The following is an 8148-nucleotide window of genomic DNA, read 5'->3' as shown; positions in this document are numbered from 1 at the left end:
TCGAACCCGGGACCCTTCAGTTCGCAGGCAGACGCTCTATCCACTGAGCAAAACTGGTTTCGGCTGTTTTGTTTGTTTTTACCCCTAAATATATCCTTTTTGGTGAATGAACTCCTGGCCGACTTTTTACTTACGTCTGCATGTTTGGGGCTCACCTGGGATCCGGAGAGATCCCTGGTCCCCATAGCTCCAGGTCTGGGGAGCAAACAGGTGCGGCGCCCACAGAGCCGGCTGAGCTCCGTTCTCCTCCTCGGCTCGGGAGCTCCAGGATAAGTTCTCCTGGGTCGGACCTTCTGCTTTTGTGTTCTGAAGCTCTCCAGGCTTGACTCGAGATCTGTTTGGAGTTTTCGGGGGTTTTGTCTCTTTTCTTTTTCTTTTTCTTTTTATTAAAATATATTTTATTGATTTTTTACAGAGAGGAAGGGAGAGAGAAAGTTAGAAACATCGATGAGAGAGAGTCATCGATCAGCTGCCTCTTGCACACCCCCCACTGGGGATGTGCCTGCAACCAAGTTACATGCCCCTGACCGGAATCGAACCTAGGATCCCTCAGTCCCAAAGCCGACGCTCTATCCATTGAGCCAAACAGGTTTCGGCTTGTCTCTTTTCTTAATGTATTTTATTGATTTTTTTCACAGAAAGAAAGGGAGAGGGATAGAGAGTTAGAAACACTGATGGGAGAGAAACATTGATCAGCTGCCTCCTGCACACCTCCCACTGGGGATGTGCCCGCAACCAGGGAACATGCCCTTGACCAGAATCGAACCTGGGACCCTTCAGTTCACAGACGGATGCTCTATCCACTGAGCCAAACCGGTCAGGGCTATTTTCCTTTTTTTTTTTTTTTTTCTGTTAGAAGACCATGGTTGTTTGGGCTCTCGTTTGACACATTGGCTTGAGCCCCGGGGGGCCAGGCAGTGTCTTGGGACGGCTTGTCAGTGAGCTTCTATCTGGAACCAGACTGCCCCATTGAGACTGCCAGGTGGGGAGGAGAACGATGTGTTTGTTCTGAAACGAGGCAATATCACCCCCTGCCTCCCGCTGTGGGCCGGGTTCTGGCTGTTACCGGCACGGGGAAGAGGCACGAACTCGCGCTGTGACTACGCCGGGTGCCCAGGAGAGCTGTCCAGTGCCTGCTGAGTGGTGCCAGGATCCACGCATCTCGCTGCCACCCGCAGTCCGCTGTGGGGTTTCCCTTAATAACATGTACCAGCGGCAGCCTCTTCCAAAGGCCTTCTCCGACCTCTGCTCACCGAGGTGGGTGCTCCGTCACAGGCCCTTCCCCTGGGTCTGCGGGCAGTGACAGCAGGCTCTGTCCTGGGCAGGCCATGGGCTTTCCTTCTATGACCAGGCTGTCCTAAAGGGAGACTGTTCTCAGCGGGACTGGCCAGGACTGAGCCTGCAGGTTGCTTGAGCTGATTTAACTGGGCCCTTGTCCTAGCAGGGGTCGGCAAACTCATTAGTCCACAGAGCCGAATATCAACAACGATTGAAATTTATTTCGAGAGCCAAATTTTTTAAACTTAAACTTCTTTTAACGCCACTTCTTCAAAGTAGACCCTCCCAGGCCATGGTATATTGTGGAAGAGCCATACTCAAGGGGCCAAAGAGCCGCATGTGTCTCGCAAGCCGTAGTTTGCCAACCATAGTTAGAGAAAAGTTTATGGTCTCAGTTATCTAAATATTTTCAAGGTCTCCCGCCTATGTGTACCCTGGCTGAATTTATGTTTAAAAACCACAGTCCTTGTTGAAACCGGTTTGGCTCAGTGAATAGAGCGTCGGTCTGCAAACTGAAAGGTCCCAGGTTCGATTCCGGTCAAGGGCATGTACATTGATTGTGGGCACATCCCTGGTAGGGGATGTGCAGGAGGCAGCTGGTCAATGATTCTCTCTCATCGATGTTTCTAGCTCTCTATCCCTCTCCCTTCCTCTGTGAAAAATCAATAAAATATATATTTAAAAAAAATAAAAACCATAAAGATATTGTTGATTAAATTTTGTTGTATTGTTTAAATAAATTCGATTTAAAAAATAAATAAAAAAATAAAATAAAATAAAAAATAAAAACCACCGTCCTTGCCAAAACCGGTTTGGCTCAGTGGATAGAGCGTCGGCCTGCAGACTCAAGGGTCCCAGGTTCAATTCCGGTCAAGGGCATGTACCTCGGTTGTGGGCACATCCCCAGTAGGGGGTGTGCAGGAGGCAGCTGACGGATGTTTCTAACTCTGTATCCCTCTCCCTTTCTATAAAAAAAAAATCAATAAATTATATATTTTTAAAAAATAATAAAAACCACAGCCTCTCCTCATGTGCATTTTTAACTAAATGGACAATGTGACCAAAAGTAATTTAGGTTCTCGGTAATTACAGGAAACATTTGAGATTCCAACACTTAACTTTTAAAAAATATATATATTTTTTAATTGATTTCAGAGAGGAAGGGAGAGGGAGAGAGAGATAGAAACATCAATGATGGCCCTAGCCAGTTTGGCTCCATGGATAGTGTCAGCCTGAAGACTAAAGGGTCCTGGGTTCAATTCAGGTCAAGGGCACATGCCTGGGTTGCAGGCTCCAGTGGGGGGCATGCAGGAAGCAGCCAAATAGTGATTCTCTCTCATCATTGATGTTTCTATCTCTCCCTTTACCTTCCTCTCTGAAATCAATAAAAATATTAAATAAGAGAGAAAGAACGGAAGAAACATCAATGATGAGAGAAAATCATTTGGATTGAGCCCCAAACCTGGGCATGTGCCCTGACTGGGAATCGAACTGTGACCTCCTGATTCACATGTCAACGCTCAACCACTGAGCCATGCTGGCTAGCATCCAAACTTTATTTAAAAATATATATATATATATTTTAAAAATATATTTTATTGATTTTTGTACAGAGAGGAAGGGAGAGAGATAGTTAGAAACATCAATGAGAGAGAGTCATTGATCAGCTGCCTCTTGCACACCCCCTATTGGGAATATGCCCGCAACCAAGGTACATGCCCTTAACCGGAATCGAACCCGGGGCCCTTCAGTCCCCAAGCCGACGCTCTATCCATTGAGCCAAACCGGTCCTGGCTATTTAAAAATATATTTTATTGATTTTTTACAGAGAGGAAGGGAGAGAGATAAAGAGTTAAAGACATCGATGAGAGAGAAACATTGATCAGCTGCCTCCTGCACATCTCCCTCTGGGGATTGCCCACAACCAAGGTTCATGCCCTTAACCGGAGTTGAATCCGGACACTTCAGTGCACAGGACGACGCTCCAACCACTGAGCCAAATTGGTTTTGGCATCCAATCCAAACTTTTTAAAAAGCTTAATTGGACAACTGCAGCTCTGAAATTGCCAAATGGGACACCTATTTTGAGTGGTATTTTGAGGCTTCCAAACATTACCAGGAATCTGAGGTTGCCTCTTCACAAATGGTTTTAGAATTAACTGAAGCCAATCAGCTTTTTAAAAAATATATATATTTTATTAATTTTTAAAAAAATATATTTTATTGATTTTTTTAGAGAGGAAAGGAGAGGGATAGAGAGCTAGAAACATCGATGAGAGAGAACGATCGATCAGCTGCCTCCTGCACACCCCCTACTAGAGATGTACCAGCAACCGAGGTACATGCCCCTGACTGGAATCGAACCTGGGACCTTTCAGTTCACAGGCCGACACTCTATCCATTGAGCCAAAGTAGTCCTGGCAATTTTATTAATTTTTTTACAGAGAGAGAGGGAGAGGGAGAGAAAGCCAGAAACATCAATGAGAGAGAAACATCCCTTAGCTGCCTCCTGCACACCCCCTACTGGGGATGTGCCTGCAACCAAGGTTCATGTCCTTGACCGGAATTGAACCTGGGACCCTTGAGTCTGCAGGCCGACGCTCTATCCACAAAGCCACACCGGCCAGGGCCCAACCAGCTTTTGGAGAAATAAGACGGCTTCGGAAGCCTCCGGTTCCTTTCCTCTGTTGCAGGCCTGCCTCCCGGCTGGATTCCCCTTCCTCAGGCTCCGCCCTGGAGCCATCTGGCTCCCACTCCAGCCTCCATACCTCAGGCTCCAGCCCCGCCTCCGGTGCCCGCCCCGCCCGAACCTCCTCTCACTCCCCCCGCTGAACCCATCAGTACGGGGCCCTTTAAAGGTAAGCCCTCTGAGGGCTAATAAACCCCAGGCTTCCTAAGTCCCTGGACTCTAGTTGCGACTTCCCTAAGGTGACAGGATCCTCACAGCGTTGCTGAAGGGTTTGACCTGGTTATTCAAACCTACAGTCCGGATTCTCCGTGTGATGTCAGCTGTGTATGCTGGCCCGTGGAGGCAGCACCCGCTCTGGAGGAGACCTGCTGGACCCCACCGCCCCGGAAGGGATTTTTAGCAAAATGCTGGAAAACACGGGGGGGGCTGTTCACGGAGCAGTTACAGCAGCTCTCCCACAGCCTGTCCGTCAGAGCAGAATCCACAGCTCCCACAAGTCAGGTGAGTCTGTGCATGTGATCACCTTGATTTTAAGGGAAAGTCTGGTCTTCCCTCAGATGGTGAATTCACTCAAGTAGCCTTGACCTCTGAACTAGCCCAGCTGGTGTGCTCAGTGGTGGAGTGTTGACCTATGAACCAGGAAGTCACTGGTCAGGGATTGGGGGCTCTGGTTGGGGCTCCATGCCTGGGTTTCCTGCTGGGTCCCCAGCAGGGGGTCTGCAGGAGGCAGCCAATCAGTGATTCTTTCTCATCATTGATGTTTCTAACTCTCCCTCTCCCTTCCTCTCTGAAATCAATCTGTACTAATAAAAGAGAAATATGAAAATTGACCATACCTTCACGATGCCCACCAGACAAGAGTGAGTATGCAAATTAACCCAACAAAGATGTCAAGTTAATTTGCATATGCAGGCACCCAGCGGCTGGGGGCAGGAAGCTTGCACATCATAGCCATGGCCACTCTCAGGGCCTCTGGGCAGCGTGGGAAGGCAGAAGGGCGACTGGCCAGAGCGAAGGCAGTGTTGGCAGCCAGGGGAAGGAAGGCCCATTCTTGCACGAATCTTCCTGCATTGGGCCTCTAGTAAGAACACATTAAAAAGAAAAAGAAAAAAAGCACACAGGTTATCAAAAGTAAGAATTTCCTTTCAACAAAGGACACGGCAGTGTTAGCAGCACATGTACAACGTTTAAAGCAGTCAGATGTGCATGTTTAGGACTGTGTTTGACACAGCCCCCACTGGGCACATGTAGCTACCTCAGTTAAACACTTATGATGCGCCCTTGCTGGTTTAGCTCAGTGGGTAGAGCGTCGGCCTGTGGACTGAAGGGTCCTGGGTTTGATTCCGGTCAAGGGCACATGCCCCAGTTGCAGGCTCAATCCCCAGTGGGGCGGGGGGGGGGGGGGGGGGGGGGAGGCATGCAGGTGCCAGCGGTTCAATGATTCTCTCTCATCATTGATGCTTCTATCTTTCTCTCCATCTCCCTTCCTCTGAAATTAACAAAGATATATTTTCGGCAGCCACATTTCAAATCCTTAATGCCCATGACGACCAGTGTCTACCGGAGATGGCATTGTGTTCGCCAAAAGACTGTGTTCCTATCTGGACCCTGGTCCTGAACGTGACCTCATTTGGAAATAGAGGTCTTTGTGATGTCATCAAATTAAGATGAGGTCATACATTCACTTGAGCAGGTCTTAATCCAGTGAGTGGTATCTTTGTAAGAGGAAGGAGGCCGTTCAGACCAGAGGCAGAGGGGATGCTGGGACGAGAAGACGGTTGGCTCTGCGTCCTCGGACACTGGAGCGATGTGTCCACAAGCCAAGGACCCAGAGGTGGCCAGCAGGTCCCGAGGGTGAGAGGGGCAGGAGGCAGCTTTCCCTGCAGAGCCTCCAGCCGGACCCCACCCCCACCCCGCCGCCTGTGAGAACACATTCCTCGTGTCTTCAGCCGCCTCGTGTGTTCGTGATTCCTCCCAGCGGCCCTTAGGAACTAATATGGTATCGATAAGAATAATTCCAGGAAGTCCTTTTGGGCGGTGCTGATCCAGAGTATTTTAAAAAATATATATTTTATTGATATTTTACAGAGAGGAAGGGAGAGAGATAGAGAGCTAGAAACCTTGATGAGAGAGAAACATCGACCAGTTGTACATGCCCTTGACCGGAATCGAACCCGGGACCCTTCAGTCCACAGACCGACGCTCTACCACTGAGCCAAACCGGTTTTGGCCTGATCCAGAGTATTCATGGAACTCTTGAAAATCAAGGGGGAAGAGAGACAGCAACGGAAAAATGAACTGAAGACCTGAATATGCCTTTGGACCAGGGGCCGTGAGCGTGACTAACGAGAACAGGGAGCGGTGCCCAACCTCCCCGTAACTAGAAAAAAGGAAATTCAAGTGATAATTGGGTTTCTGCTACTCAGGCAACGGGTGGGCGAGAGTGAGGGAGCTGAATGCCGCCGGTGCTCGTGGGAAAGGGAGGGGTGCCCGCTGCCTTAGCCATGAAGAATGCACTGGCAAGATTGGCAGAGTGGCCGAAACCGGTTTGGCTCAGTGGGTAGAGCGTCGGCCTGCGGACTGAAAGGTCCCAGGTTCGATTCCGGTCAAGGGCATGTACCTTGGTTGCGGGCACATCCCCGGTAGGCGGTGTGCAGGAGGCAGCTGGTCAATGTTTCTCTCTCATCGACGTTTCTAGCTCTCTCTCTCTCTCTCTTCCTCTCTGTAAAAAATCAATAAAATATATTTTAAAAAAAAGATTGGCAGAGTGAAGCCAGCACACCGGAGACCCATCGTCCCCCACCAAGAGGGACTCCTGAAGGTCCCAAGGGGGACGATGGCGGGTCTTCACGGAACACTGTGATCTCAGGGCAGCTGCCCGTGTCCTCCCAGCGTGAGGACTGGCACATGAGGGGGAGGGGCACGCTGTGCAGCAACGGGAAATTAACTGTTGGTGTGCACTGCGGCATGGAGCCTCTCAGAGCCCTGGCTGGTGTGGCTCCCTTGGGTGGGCATTGTTCCGTGCACCGAAAGGTTGCCTTTTTGATTCCCAGTCAGGGCACATGCCCAGGTTGCAAGCTCCATCCCCATAGGGGACGTGTAGAAGGCAACTGATGGATGTTTCTCTCCTTCCTTTCTCTCTAAAAATCAATAACAGCCCTAGCCAGTTTGGCTCAGTGGATAGAGACTGAAGGGTCCCAGGTTTGATTCCAGCCAAGGGCACATGCCTGGGTTGTGGGCTCCATCCCCAGTAGGGGGTGTGCAGGAGGCAGCCGATCAATGAGTCTCTCTCATCATTAATGTTTCCTTTTTTTTAATTTTTATTGATTTTTTTTACAGAGAGGAAGGGAGAGATATAGTGTTAGGAACATCGATGAGAGAGAAACATCCATTAGCTGCCTGCTGCACACTCCCCACTGGGGATGTGCCCACAACCAAGGTACATGCCCTTGACCAGAATCGAACCTGGGACCCTTCAGTCTTTAGGCCGACACTCTATTCACAGAGCCAAACCAGTTAGAGCTCATCATTGATGTTTCTATCTTTCTCCCCCTCTCTTTTCCTCTGAAATCAATAAAGAAATATATTTAAAAACAAATTAAAAATACAAAAATATCTTAAGAAATAAAAAGATGTGGTATCAAGGAAAAAATAGCAAGGTCAGCAATCCCACGTTCTAGGTAAATGATAGAACATGAGGGTGACGCCAAAACCGCTTTCACTCAGTGGATAGAGGGTCAGCCTGCGGACTGAAAGGTCCCAAGTTCAATTCCGGTCAAGGGCATGTACCTTGGTTGCAGGCACATCCCCAGTAGGGGGTGTGCAGGAGGCAGCTGATCCATGATTCTCTCCCATTGATGTTTCTAACTCTCTATCCCTCTCCTTTCCTCTCTGTGAAAAATCAATAAAATATATTAAAAAACAAAAACAAAAAAACATGAGGGTGAGGACGCATCCATGGCTGCTGATGGGGAAGAAGGGAGCCGCAGGGGAGAATCCGTCAGACTAGAACCCAAGTGAGCAGGACAGACACTGGGCCAAGGAGGAGGAGACAGGTGGGGTGCAGGGCGGGGGGGGGTGGCACACCCCATCCCAGACACGGAGGCCTTGTAGTAAGCTGGGAAGTTAGGGCGCCATCACCGCCCGCCCACCACACCCCACCTAGGAGCTCAGGCAAATGC

General features: G+C 49.4%; 1 long non-coding RNA gene across 1 annotated transcript; it reads right to left on the bottom strand.

Annotated features, from left to right (window-relative positions):
• Window positions 1-2842: 2842 nt before the first annotated feature.
• LOC311616804 lies at window positions 2843-6497 on the bottom strand. The gene is made up of 2 exons (XR_014793993.1): window positions 6199-6497; window positions 2843-6007 (listed from the first exon to the last, which is right to left on the bottom strand). It is a non-coding gene; the product is annotated as an uncharacterized lncRNA (long non-coding RNA).
• Window positions 6498-8148: the final 1651 nt, after the last annotated feature.

Source organism: Pipistrellus hanaki (assembly GCF_964339955.1).
Source record: "Pipistrellus hanaki genome assembly, chromosome: 2".
Classification (NCBI taxonomy): Eukaryota; Metazoa; Chordata; class Mammalia; order Chiroptera; family Vespertilionidae; genus Pipistrellus; species Pipistrellus hanaki.
The sequence above is the reverse complement of the archived record's forward strand: the minus strand, read 5'-3'. Positions and strand labels throughout refer to the sequence as shown.